This window comes from Amblyomma maculatum, chromosome 4, assembly GCF_055883805.1.
Source record: "Amblyomma maculatum isolate TAMU_Amacu chromosome 4, ASM5588380v1, whole genome shotgun sequence".
NCBI classification, from domain to species: Eukaryota; Metazoa; Arthropoda; class Arachnida; order Ixodida; family Ixodidae; genus Amblyomma; species Amblyomma maculatum.
In genome coordinates this window covers 186,061,347-186,076,260 of record NC_139347.1, presented here as the reverse complement: position 1 = coordinate 186,076,260, position 14,914 = coordinate 186,061,347, and positions in this window count along the sequence as shown.

Here is a 14,914-nt window from a genome sequence, read left to right as displayed (position 1 = left end):
AGAAAAATATGTGTAACATTACAGATTAGACTGTTTTCTTCAGTAATGAATGAATTGAAAGGTTACAGGAAAATGAAAAAATATGGTAGGGATTATCTGGGATTACCATGCCCAGTTCTGACTGTGGCCTCTTGCCCTTTATACAGGTTCCTGAGGAGACAGATGAGGTGAATTGGAACTCCCATCTCTTGGAGAGCTTGCCACAATCTGCTGTGATCTACGCAGTCAAACACTTTCGCATAATCAATAAAGCAGAAGTAGATGGGTTTCTGGAACTCTCTTGCTTTTTCCATGGTCCAGCGAAGGTTGGCAATTTGGTCTCTAGTTCCTCTGCTCTTGCGAAACCCAGCTTGCACGTTCGAAAGCTCCCGATCCACATACTGCTGCAGCCTTCCTTGGAGGATTTTCAACATCACCTTGCTAGCATGCGAAATAAGCGCGATCGTGCGGTACTTGGAACAATCTTTGGCACTGCCTTTCTTTGGAATGGGGATGTAAACTGACCTCCTCCAATCCTGTGGCCACTGCAGGGTTGTCCAAATCTTCTGACCTAATGTATGCAGAATGTTACCTGCGTCATGGTTGAGGTTTTGAAGCAACTCAGCTGGAATGCCATCAATTCCGCTAGCTTTGTTCTTAGCAAGGCTGGCTAAGGCCCATTCAACTTCACTCTTCAGGATGCCCGGCTCGAGATCAGTAATCACAACCATCTTATGTTGGGTTTGCACATTCGGGTCCTTCTTGTACAGTTCTTCTGTGTATTCCTGCCACCTCTTCTTTATCTCTGAGGCTTCAGTGAGGTCCTTGCCTCGTTTGTCCTTTATCACGCCCAGCTTAGCAGAGAAGCTTCCTTTCATATCTTTGATTGTCTTATACAGAGCTCTTGTGTTCCTTAATTGGCTGTTGTCCTCAACTGCTTGGCACTGTATGTGCAGGAAGGCATTCTTATCTCTCCTTGCTATTTTCTGGAAATCCGCATTGAGAACCTTGTATCTTTTTCTTTCCCCCATAACGTTTGCCATCCTCCTTTCCTCAGCTATTTGCAAAGCCTCTTCAGATAACCAGTTTGCTTTCTTGAATTTCTTTTGCTTTGGAACTACCTTAGTAGCAACTTCTTGTATTATATCACGAACATCAGTCCACATCTCTTCGGGCTCTCTGTCTTCCAGATCTAATTCTTGAAATCGATTGCTCACTTCCACAGCGTATTCTAAGGGAATTTGATCCAGATCATACCTGAAAGGCCTTCTAGTTTTCTGCGTTTTCCTCAATCGAAGCTTAATTTTGGCAACACGAAGCTGATGATCGGTGCCACAATCGGCTCCAGGCCTTGTTTTTACTGCTTGTATAGCGCTTCTCCATCTCTGCCGGCAAAGAATATAATCGATCTGATTCCTGTACAGACCGTCCGGTGAAGTCCATGTGTACAGGCGCCTCTTGTGCTGTTGACAATGAGTATTCGCTATGGTCAGGTTGTTTTCTTGACACTAGCCTCTGCCAAGCTTCATTTGGCTCGCCAAGACCGAACTTTCCTATAATTCCGGATATTTCTTCACTCCCGACCTTAGCATTCCAGTCTCCTATGAGAAAAACGACGTCTGATGATGGGGTGCGGTCTAAAAGGCATTGTAGGTCCGTGTAAAATCTCTCAACGTCAGCTTCTTCAGCAGTAGTGGTCGGTGCATAGACCTCGGAAGGAGACTCCAGCCATGAAATTAGGAGACGCCTGCTTCTGGGAAAGAGAGCAATGGTTAGCCTTGACCGCCTAGTAAAGAGCAGAGACATTAGTCTGCCAACCAAGATCCGTATAACTCGTGCTATGATCTTTCCAGTTGTGATGTATGGATGCGAGAGTTGGACTGTGAAAAAGGCTGACCGCCGAAGAATTGACGCGTTTGAATTGTGGTGCTGGTGAAGACTCTTGAGAGTTCCTTGGACTGCCAGAAGATCAAACCAGTCAATGTTGTCGACCATAAACCCTGACTGCTCATTTGAAGGTCAAATTCTAAAGTTAAAGCTCAGCTACTTTGGTCATCTGATGAGAAGAGAGGAGTCGCTGCAGAAAGATTTGATGTTGGGAAAGGTTGAGGGTCGCCGGAGAAGGGGTAGGCAGCGAACGCGATGGTTGGATGGCATCCTCGAGGCACTGCAGATGAAGTTATGTGATGTTAGGAAGATAGTGAGAGATCGGAAAGCGTGGCGTGAGATGGTCCATAGGGTCACGAAGAGTCAGACACGACTGAACGACTGAACTGAACTGATCTGTTTTGAGCTGATTATAGTACGAAAGCTTGGTCTTTTTAGATATAGCACGGGCAAACTTTTGATATGGCTATGGCCGCTTTGGTGGTTGCCGTCTTGTCGGACACTGTCAATAAAGGTTGGATACCAATTATAAAGGTGATACTTCAAAGGCGGCCTGGGCCAAATTCTGGAAATGGTCATGCCCAACTTATAGGTAACCATAGTGCCGAGGATGGCCAATGCAATTAGGAACTGATCGCTTTTGATGTAAATTGGCCAAAATCAATTTCGAGGGTTGGTAAACCGTGTGTGACCCAAACCAAAATTTGGAGGTCACCATCGTGTTCGCCGTAATCGAATTATGTTGTTCGTTCATTTTGGTCCGAAATCGGCTCAGGTCAATCTACTGGGTTGAGGGGACCAAATTTAAGGGTGGGCCCGGTTCGCCATAGTCTTGTTCGCCATAGAACCCCACAAACCAACCAACCATTAAATTGGACAGATTTTGCCCAAATCAGTCGAGGTCAAATTTCGGCGGTGGGTGGGCACAATATAAGGCGGCCATGTAGGTCACCGTCGTGGTCTCTGTAGGCAAATTATGTTGGACAGGTTTTGGACCAAATCGACCGAGGCAAAATTTCAGCTATACCGGAATGCGTTTAAATTACCCACGTACGTAGCCACGTATTTGTAACCTCCTCAAACAGCCTACCCAATTAGAGCAATGGCATACAAAAAGAAACATCGGACAAGATTCTTGGTCTCTGGTGGTGAGCCTGTGAATTCTTTCGCAATAAGAAAGAACATTAAAAATGTGGTTTCACAATGGTCTCTTCGAACTTAGCCTGATATTATTAGCTATGCACGGCTAGCCTGGCTCGTTTGCATCGCTGTGCACCTAAACCGTGAAATCATTTGCGAGATATGCCGGAGTAAATAAACAGCAAAGAACGAACCACCGCAATACAACACACTAACGAGAACAAATGTTCGATTATTCTGCATTAGTCGCCACAGTCAAAAGAATTGCGTAACAAAAAACAAAAAAATCGCTCTACATCATCATCTCACCAAGAAGCTTATTCATTATTAGAATTACACAGGCAATTCGAGTCCGCTAGGATCTAATTAGCGGCATGTGCCCATTACTCACTCAATCACTTCAGATCATGATTCTTCAACCTCTTAGCAATAATTCATTTGATTTCGTCAGACTCGGCAAGACAGATCATAATCTGAATGCGAGTCAGAACTCACTCACGACACAGATCATGATCTAAAAGTGAGTCCGGACTCACGACTCAGACCATGATCTGAATGTGAGTCCGGACTCACTCAAACTCAGATCATAATTTGAGTGTGAGTCCGGACCCACGGCTCAGATCACGATCTGAGTGTGAGTCCGGACTCCCTCACTAATCAGATCATAATCTGAGTGTGAGTCCGGGCTCACTCACGACTCAGATCATGATCTGAAGATGAGTCCGGACTCACTCACGACTCAGATCATGATCTGAGTATGAGTCCAGACTCACTCACGACTCAGATCATGATCTGAATGTGAGTCCGGACTCACTCACGACTCAGATCATGATCTGAGTGTGAGTCTGAGTGAGCCCGAGTGAGTCGACTCATGAGTGAGTCCGCCGACCTATGGCCGACTCCACTGGCGACGCAGCATAGACGCCCGAACAAAAAGAACGTCTTGACAAGCGGAGAAGCCAAGATGCAGAACGCAACAACAACAACAACAACAACAACAATAATAATAATAATAATAATAATAATAATAATAATAATAATAATAATAATAATAATAATAATAATAATAATAATCAATCAATCAATCAAACTTTATTTAATGTGCGCAGGAACAACCATGTGGTCTTCGTGCTGCAGCACAAATAAAAAAAAGAAACAAAAATGAAAATGCACAAACATGTTTACACATACAGAGAGAACACAAAAGAAGAAATAAATAATACATAAATGAAACTGAGACAAAAAGTATCACGGAAAGTTATCAATAAATGAGTAGCATCACTTATATACACAGTCAGAGAATTTTTGAGCACATCAGGAAAGAAAAAAAAGAACGGTATATAGAAGAGGAAAAAAAGAACAACAAATAACTGACATTGATTATAGTAATATAGAAATATACATAAAATAAACAACCATTCCAGGCGCAACAAGTGCATGGTACTTAAAACAGATGCTAGAAATACAGAATAATACAATAAGAAGTAGAATTAAACAAGGGACAGTAAGATTCGTTACGTTTAAAGTTGAAATATAAGTAAGAAACGGATAAAAAGTAGTTCAACATACAGACAGGAGAACAAGCAAAAAGTGAAGTAAATACAATATTAAGGCTAGAAAGTGGGAGTTATATGTGATAAAGCACTATTTAGAATACAACGCTACGAACATCCAATGTAAATGGACAGAGCGAGTTTTGGAAGATGTCAAGGTGAGGACAAAAAGAGGTAAATAACCACTGCATCCTGTCCAGAGGGGAGTGGGAATAAAGAGGAGAAACCTGAAATGGTCTGAATTCCCTCATGCTCTTTCGCGGAACGCGCAGTAGGATGCACTCTAAGAGCTGAGGGCACATAATGTGGCTATGAAGGAGTTTGTACAGAAATATGATATCAAGTCTGATACGACGGCAGTGAAGAGAAAGAAGATTCAGTTGGGCGCTCCTGGTGGAGCGAGAGCGGGAAGTTGCGCAAGGAAAGAGATAATGAAATATCCGTAAAAAAAAATTTTTTTTGTACTCTGTCAACCTTTTCCAAGTTCGATTTGCAAGTGCCATTCCAAACAACCGACGCATACTCTAAGAGCGGCAAGCATATGGACAGGTACAGTTTTAGGAACGGAAGTGGAGTATGGAACTCTTTTGAAAGTCTGCAAATGAAACCGAGTGTGCGCATAGCCCGCTGAGCAATGCGTTTAGTGTGAGAGGGGAAGCTGAGGGTGCGGTCAAAAAGTACACCAAGGTCATTAATTTCATCAACCCTGTCCAACAGCACAGAATTCACAGAATAATGGTAGAGAAAGCTATGTGTCTTAGGAGTAAAGGACACAACCCTATTTTTGGAAGAATTGAGGGTAAGTCGATTCTTCGCACACCAATCAGAAAAAGCAGATATGTCCGATTGCAGCAACAAGCAATCTTGAAAAGAATGTATTACCTTGAATATTTTTATATCATCAGCATAAAGAAGAAACGAGGAGTTCTTTATCGCCGAGGAAACATCATTAATGAAAACGGAGAAGAGAAGCGAGCCTAGTACTGAAGTTTGAGGAACTCCACTCGTTGCAGGGTAAACGAAAGAAGTCTGTCCATTGACACTGACAAAGCAGAAGCGATAGAGGAGATAGTTGCGTAGGAGGGCTACGAGTGAGATTTCAACGCCAGAGAGTAGAAGTTTTTCAAGAAGTAGTGAGTGAGTAACAACGTCGAAAGCTTTGTTCATATTACAGTACACAGTGTCAACCTGACCCCTCTGAAGGACAGCTGCAGAGGCATACGTCATAAACGTGACTAGGTTGGTAGAAGTAGAGCGACCCGACATGAAGCCATGTTGATTCGGTACTATGATATGTTTGAGATGGAAGGAAAGTGCGTTGTGCAAAGCTAATTCGAAAAGCTTAGAGGTTGCACATATAAGAGAAATCGGACGATAATTGAAAACATCAGATTTGTTTCCAGACTTGAAGACAGGAAACACGCGTGCCATTTTCCACACGCGAGGAAAGGCAGCATTTTTAAACAGTTATTAAATATGGCAGTCAGTACTGGTACAAAGATATAACTGAAGGCTTTTATTATGGCGGCTGGAATGCCATCAGGTCCAGGAGACAAAGATGGTCTCAGACGCTAAGGACTCTCAGTTATCAACTCCTCGTCAAAGAGAATGGAATTAGATAGTGCACCTGATGGGAGGCAAACGGAATCACAATGTGGATGTTTGTAAACGGAGGAAAAATGTTAGGCAAAACTGTCGGCAACATCCCGAATTTCCGAACCCTGAGAGTAAACTAGGCTGAAACTTAAATCTGATTTAATGGAACGCTTGCGAACGTAACGCCAGAACTGACTAGGACGATTTGAGGCACTCCTCTTTAAAGACTCAAGATATGAGTCGTAGTCCCGCTTGTATAAGCGTTTGCAAAGAGAACGCACACGGCGAAACTCATCTGCCAAATGGTGAAACCCAGGGCGTTTCGCTTTACGATGGGCCCGTTCCTTGAGTTTTAACGCCGTTATTAGTTCCCTTGAAAACCAGGAAGGGAACTTCCTACGCGTAGGAGTATGCAAAGGTTTGAACCGACGCATACCATCAAGAACTATTTCTGTAAAGAGACTGACTTGTCCATCTGAATCATTAATGCCATTTTAAAGGGACCAGTCGACGGAAGAGAAGAAATTGAAAAGACCGACATAATCACCACGGGCATACGCGAAACGGGGCGAATTCCTCACCCGATCTGATTTAGTAGAAGGTGAGGCAGAGACAGCAGTAGTAACTAGAAGCGGAGGGTGAAATCTGTCACAGCGAATTAGCGGTATGTCTGAACTCGAGACTCGAACACTTTCAAAATTCGATAGACAGATGTCAAGAATATTACCACAGCAGTTTTCAATTAAATTTTGTTGCTGCAAAGAGTTAAAGGCTATAAAATCAAGTAGAGCGTTACACTTACTTAATATGTAATGATTGCTGTGAGAAGAAATAAATGAGTTTCAGTTGATACCAGGAGTATTAAAATCGCCTAAAATAAGAAGTTTGTGTTTGCTATGACGGGTTCGATTGAGAGCAGGACATAATCATAGGCTGGAGGAGGAAGATTCGCAGGAATGTAGAAAGCTGCAAGTAAAAGTTTTTCATGTCGATTTAAAGTGAGCTCGAGCCACGCACATTCTTCAACCGTTTCCAGATCGGAACGTCGAACACACTTCACAAAACTGTCAATAGCAATGAGCACTCCACCTCCTCTTGATTTGGGACCTGTTTCAGGGCGGTCGCTACGAAAAACAGAGTAATTATTTGGAAAGAAATCATTGGAAGGAATATCACTTGACAGCCAGGTTTCGGTAACCACAACAGCGGTATAGCAAGAGGACAAGACGCTAGAAAAAAATTCATATCCCTTAGTCCGAAGACCTCGGGCGTTTTGATAATAGATGTCCAAATTAGGGGCCACTGCAATTTTGCGTCAGTTCTGAGGGATGAAGCATATCGTCGTAAAGCTTCCCACGAAAGTCCTTGTATATGCATCCCATCGGCCACATCGAAGGCTCAACAAGCTTACTGTAGGATTCTTCGTCAATTTCAATATGGAAGGACGAGTAGGAGTCGTACCTTGTTTTCAGCTGCCGGCAGGAACTGGGGGTAATATTCACTGATTTTAGATGGTTGGTAAGGTCTACCGATGTAGTATCGGGACTCAGTTTAGAGACGAAAATAGTCTTCGGACGCTTCTGTTGGTAAATGGCAACGTTCAGGACAGATGAGCTCGATGCGCCAGTAATGGCTCGACTTCGGTGCTTCTTCATCGCACTGGGTGAGTTAACCGCACGGGGAAGAGCAGAGGCAGAAGATGAACAGGTAATGTCGCCGGAAGTCATCCCACGATGAAGAGCGGCGGAGTAGTCCACAGACGGCTGCTCCTCACGGGTAGGATTGCCCACGGAGACAACGAGAGGACGCTCGACGAGAGGACGCTCACACTGCGAAGCAGTGCACCGCACGAGCTCCTGGCGTAGGCCGCGAACATCGGCACGTAGAGAGGCAATGACCTCAGCTTGTTGTACGAAAGCCCGCGAGTTCTCTCCACGAAGGCGCTCGTTCTCCTCTCGTAGCTGGGCAACCTCATCGCTCAGAAAAGAGATTCCCTCAAGCGCGTCGAGGAGGAGAGCCCGTAGCGAGGCAAGCTCACCGCCATGTTCGGCCGTCGCAGTTGAAGGGGGAAGACCGGTTGGGTGGCTGGGCAGGACCGGGTCGACGGGAGAAAGGAACGTAGCCGCCGTCGCACCACCGTCGCTAAGCCCAACACCGTCAGACGACGACGACGCACACAAATTACACACGAATGGCCGAGAGCCGGACTTCAGGAGTTGCAGCTCGTCATCCGCCCAAGTGACGCACTTCGTGTGAACATGTTTCGCACAGTCGGCACATCGTAAAAACTGCTGCTTGCCAAAAAACGGGCGAGAGCACAGCGCACATGCGTCCTTACTGGGCGCCATCTTGGAATAATAATAATAATAATAATAATAATAATAATAATAATAATAATAATAATAATAATAATAATAATAACAAAAAAGCACTGCAGAATCTGCATTGGAGTAATGCGGAACCACAGATGCTGCTGTTCATTGCTTCTAGTTGCTTAATTCACTTCTTGTTTACCAATTTTAGTCTTCGATACTTTCAAATTGCGTGCCAATTCCTTCCTTTGCCCTTTTTAGGCTGTACTTCCGGTTGCGTGATGTCACATTCTTGATGTAAAATCCACTACGGCACCCCTTTCTCTCTTTCAACTTTCACTCCCATCTTCCTCCCTTCTCATACGGCTCGGTTCAGGTGTTCACAGAACAAGTATGACAGATACTGCACCTTCCTTTTCTGTGAACCTGTTATACTAATTAATTAACTTCGCCTAATTATTTTTGGATACAACATTACGCCACCCTCTATCGATTGCCACCACTCATTAACCTCTACCGCTTCTCAATAACTGCCCCTCCAGGGTGGCGTGGCGCAGTGGTTACGGCGCTCGAATACTGTTCCCAAGGACGCGGGGTCGAATCCCGGCCTCGGCGACCACTTTTCGATGGAGGCGAGAAGCAAGGCGCCCATGTGCTGTGCGATGTCAGTGCACGTCAAAGAACCCTAGGTGGTCGAAATTTCCGGAGTCCTTTACTAGAGCGTCTCTCATAGCCTGAGTCGCTTTGTGACATTAAACCCCACAAACTAAACCAAACCAACTTCTCAATTACTCACAACTGCTGCTGACACGATTTTGTGGACACATTCCGCAGACAGAAATCTGTGAACATAGTGTAGTAACGCTATAATAATAATAATAATAATAATAATAATAACAATTATAATAATAAATAATAATAATAATAATAATAATAATAATAATAATAATAATAATAATAATAATAATAATAATAATAATAATAATAATAATAATAATAATAATAATAATAATAATAATAATAATAATAATAATATTAATAATAATTAATTGGTTCACAGGAAAGTAAAGGCGCAGTGTCTGTCACACTTGCTCCCCGGGCACCTGAACTGTGCTGTAATGATAGGGAGGAAGGTGGGAGATACAATGAAAAGAGAAAAATGGAAACGGTAGTGGAAGGTTATGGAGTAATTTCGACCACCTGGGGATCTTTAATGTGCACTGCCACCGCCCAGCACACGGACGTCTCTCCGTATCGCCTACTTCGAAAGGCAGCCGCCGGCAGAGCGTAAATAGCGGCGCATAGCAGCAGCAAAGAGTCTTTGGGCGGTAGGAGGCGAAGAGAGCACCGGAGACGCCCAAACATAAACAGGAACGGCTTGCCAAACGGTGATTCCAAACAGCCGAGCATAATAGACGGAGCATATATAACCACTGAGATGAGGCCTATTGAAGAGTTCAGTCAACGGGAACCAACAGAAAAGGATCTAAAGGCACGTCGTAACGGATCACTCCATTCGGGTTTCCAAAAGTGCATCTGCTACCCGGAAATTTGAAGCAGACTGTGAACAATCCGTCTGGACACATGTGTAGGGTGTGCGAGAGATTGTGGCTCCACACCGGTGAGTAATCCGATGTATGAGACTTTGCGTATGAAGACTGCTAAATCAAAATACTGTACAGATAAAATTGATACCGCTGCATGCCACTTCACAGATCATCGGGCAGTCTTCGTCTCTATCAAACAAAATGAATAAAAGATGTGTATACCTAATATCTCTCATTGCCAAACATAAATGACCACAACAAGCTTACTGTCATAGAAGACACTGGGTTACCGACGCTTTCTGGAAAATATTGCTGCACAGACTGCCTCTGAAGACCGTGAAGATGCCAGCAAGTTCACGGAACGCTTTGTGCTGCTTCGCTGGCGCCACCGGTCTGCGAAGGCATAGCCAGCCCTAGCTTCACAGAGCCAACATGGCGGAGTGCGACGCATCGGCATTCGTGATCCCTGCCACCACCTGCTCTTCGACCGCTATTGCTTTGTGCGTGCTTGCCGTGATACAAAAACTGCTCTCCATCGACCTGTGCAATAAAGTTCTTCTAGAAACTAGTTTCTTGGTATCCTGATTAGTTTGACACCTGTTAGAAATATTTCAGCTTTGATCGTTGGTAAGCTTCTTGCACAACAAAAGTGCAAAAATTAGCGCCTTCTGCTTCGTTTTTTCACTTCCTGATTGCGAGGTCTTTCATGCTACTGTTCAAACTGCCGATACCGAGAAGACATCAAAGAAAAAGATAAAAATAACTCGATAGACTCCGGCCGCGAATTAGAGGGCAGGAGCAGAAGAGAAGGCAAGTTGAAACTGAGAATGTGAGGGCCGCAGTTGACATGAAATGGATTACAATGTACAATGAACCTTCAAGCTCCCCCTACTTGTCCTCCCAGCTACGCGTACGCGGAACGACGACGCCCTAACAATGCGCCGCTGTGGCTTGCCCAATCTTCAACTGCAGGTGTACAAGACGCGGGCCTTCAGTTCACGAGCTATAATTTCAGTTCATTGAGTGATTGATTGATTGATTGATTGAACGTCCTTTATTGAATAGGAAGGCTCATGGCCATGGATGGTAGAGCAGAGTAGGCAGAATCTTCATTATTTGCACAGGTCGTCACTTAAATCATATTGCTCTGACCAGGCCACTAAGGGCGCCATACTTGGCAAATATCCTCTATGTGTTAGCATCAGTGTTTAGAAGGGAACGATAGTTCAGGCGGTAGGGTTCGATCTCGGAGCATCCAGTAGAAAAAGAAGGGCAATCCCGGAGTATTTAATTATTCATGTTACCCCTACAGGCCCTCCAAAGGAGGGTATTACAGGGGGGGGGGGAATACAATTGTAATAAACACGATTCAATTAAAACAACAAACACTAACCTAATAGTAGGTATAACATCAATAGAGATAAAGAAAAAACAACAGCAAATACTCTACACATTTGCGTCACAGCGAAGTAGCTCTTGGAATTTCTTTATGTCAGCTTCTGTGGCAATGTGCGATAGCAAGTTATGCCATTAAATGATAGTGCGAGGAATGAATGAATGAGCATAAGATGATAAATGACACTTTGAGCACTTAACTTTGAAGGCATGATCAAGTCGTGGAAATATGACATCAGGTGACTGAAACAAACCACTGCGCAGTAGTGGATGGTGGTAAAGCTTATGGAAAAGTGTTAGCCGAGCGTGTTTACGACGACATAAGTATTCCAGTTCAGCACGTTATTTTAATGCACTGACGCTTGTGAAAGATGAGTAGTCTGAAAAAATACAACGCACAGCACGGTTCTGCAAGGATACGATGTTGGCGATAACATAGGCTTGATTGGGGTCCCAAATATCCGCGGCATGTTCAATTTTAGGGCGCATTAGAGTTACATAAGAAAGGTTTTTAACGTGGATAGGAGCGTGTTTGAGAGTACGTTTATGAAGAGCAAGTGAACGTTTAGCAGCTGCTAAGGTGAGGTCAGTATGGTGATGCCATGTTAGATCAAACTGAAGGTGCACGCCAAGGTATTTGTAAGTGTTTCTTAGTTTTACAGCATTGTCATTGAGTGTAAGTGGTTGAAATTCAAGCTGTACGACGAGTGAAAGATATCTGTTTTGTTTTAGAAACATTTAGCATCATTAACCAGGATGACCACCATGAGCTTACTGCGTTCAGATCAGATTGTAGGAATTGGTTAATAATGTTACGGTAAATTACGCAGTCACCTGAGAAAAGACGAACTCTAGATGTTACATAGTGTTGTGCCGGTGGAGTTATCACACAATATGCCACCGTCAACAGGGTTGTGCCAAGGAATTGGCTGCGTAGCGCTCGTCCCCCGTTTCGTGAACGAGGGCTGTTAGCTCCTTGGCGGTAGCGATGAATCCGAGTCAGCGCTAGAGAGATGACGAAAAGACTTTATACACTATTTACGGCATTTACACAACGCCATCGGCTCTGGGGCCGAAAGCTAACATAGCCATACGCGACTGTACTCGCGCATCGACGGCCGGGGAGATTCCGCCGCGTCCGCTCTCTCAGGAGGCGAACTGCTCCCGATGGACGCTAGTGACGAACTCACACTCGGAGTCCCGAACGGAAGCACTTGAGGCTCCGTAAACCGAGAAACCGTTGGCGCTCAAATGGTCTAACCCGACGGCAGCACTTTCTCAGGGCTAATGGGAGAGCTCGTTGCGCTCTTGCTTCAAATATGCCGCGGGGCGAAAAGGGGTCCACCGCCAGGGCCACGGCGCCGAGCTGTCTAGATGCTCAGCTCATGTTCAAACACGTCGCTCCTCTCCCCTTGGCACGGCTCGCCTCTAGTGCATCGGTGCATTGCATAGAAGTATCCGGAATTTGTGAAGGAAGTGTTCGCCAGAGAAGTTTGGCGTCCGGCTGAATTTCTGGGCGGCTTTGGCCGGGCACAACAGGCAGGTAAATCATTATTATATATTAGAAAAAGCAAAGGACCAAGCACGCTTCCTTGGGGTGCACGATATGTCACATAATTCGAAGAAGAGTTAGAATTAATAACTGATCGAGGTGAACTGAGAGTAGATGAGATATGCCGCCGCGCGTCAGAGTCGTACAGTTGGGGCACGTAATCATTTCTTCTGCATACTGACGCCAACAGGCCATAATACATGGCGTGTAAGCCGCATGGGTGAGAAGCTTATTCAAGAAGACGTCTTGATGTGGATCTGGTGTGGCCACTTGCATGCGATGCTGACTGAGGCTACGAAGACTGGTCCGTGTATAGTACATAAGGGCAAGAGAAGAAGTGTGTTTGCCGCCCAAGGTCGAGTAAAGATGAAGCAAGGGGGGTGGTGAAGTAAATGTGGACATCCCACCTGCCAAGGCAGCTACGGAGTATGCCGCCGCATTGCCCCCTGATTCGTCCGAGTAACCTGGGATCCACTGAATAACGACAGTTCTGGTCGCGAGTTGGTGGCGTTGAAGGAGTTGCTGTATGGCCGTAGCAGTTGCATCTTGCGAACCCGGAGTAGTGATTTCCTTGTAGTTTTCATAGGAATCAGTAAGAATACGTACTGAATGAGTTCCGGCGCAAGGCACTTCTGACAAGGCTCCCTAAATCGCGAAGAGTTTAGCATGAAGAGGTGTATCTTAGGGTAGGTGGCAGGCATAAGCGCCTAAAAGAGAACAGTTGTCATCCCATACCGAGTAATCGAAGCGTTGGTGTATATGTCAGTCATATCAGGGTAGACCGGTAATAGTGCATAGTGGTGAGCGAAGGATGCGTTAGACCTTAGCGAAGGTAGTCTTCGACAGTTGGAGGACGGGTGTGCCACAGAGGATTTTTCCTACCGCCGCTGATCGGGCCAGTGCACGGCAGGCATGTTGCCGCGCACCGCCGTGCCGGTTGGACAGGTGACGAATAGTGTGCAGCAGTGCTGGTCGATATACACAAAGCCTTTGACAATGTTTGCTATGAGGTTATCCTGGAGGAACTCACCAGTACGCATGCCCAAATCTGGATCCGCAATTTTTTTACATCAAGACCCATTCAGCTACATGAAAAAGCTCCGGGATGGGCACCCAAAACCTATTACTTGTGGTGAATTCCAATCGCAGAGCAGGAGCACTTCCAGAGCAAAGTTTTCTGCTCCTTTCGGAGCAATTGTCTTCCAAACGCAGATCCGGAACACGGATCGCGTCTTCCAAACGCAGAACGGGAGCAATTGCCGAGCAACGGTCGCTCCGCGGAGCAGTCAAAACTGCTCCGCCGAAATCGGGGGAACCGACCGGAAGTTTGCGTGACGTGTCTTTCCGAGCGACGCTTGCGCATGCGCTAGCTAGCGCATCCATTTCCGGTGGCTCGCCGCGTTGGCTTCTGCAACGCGCCGCTCCATAGCAGACGATCAGTATTTGCCGCCGCCATGGATGGTGATTCGCGTCGCGCTCTTGCGCTCGCTTTGCTTCAGGACAGCGAGTCGGAGAGCAGCAGTTCCGACTCATCTATCGAAGAGTCAAGCTCGGACAGCGACTGTGACATGGTCACCTGCAAGTTCACTTTTCAGAACTTGTTTCGCATACCGGAACGACGACCAAAAGTTGTAGGATTTGTCGAAGGAGTGGTCCACAACTACACAGAAGAAGAGGTAAGCCAAATGCCGCAGAATGATGCCGCGCAGATTTAAAAAAATGGCATGCATAATTGCATCATCTCTGCGTGTGATATTACAGTTCCGAAGGCACTTCAGGTTGCCGCGAGCTGTTGTTTACTGGCTGGTCGATGGTTTTGCCGCTTCCGACAGCTGCCCATCAAACAACCAGGGCGGCGTCCCAGCAATATCATGTGAAGTGCACATTCTCTGCTTCATATGGTAGGTTGTTCCCGTTGTGTTTTCTCAATCTTTTTTTTTCTGCGTGTACCCG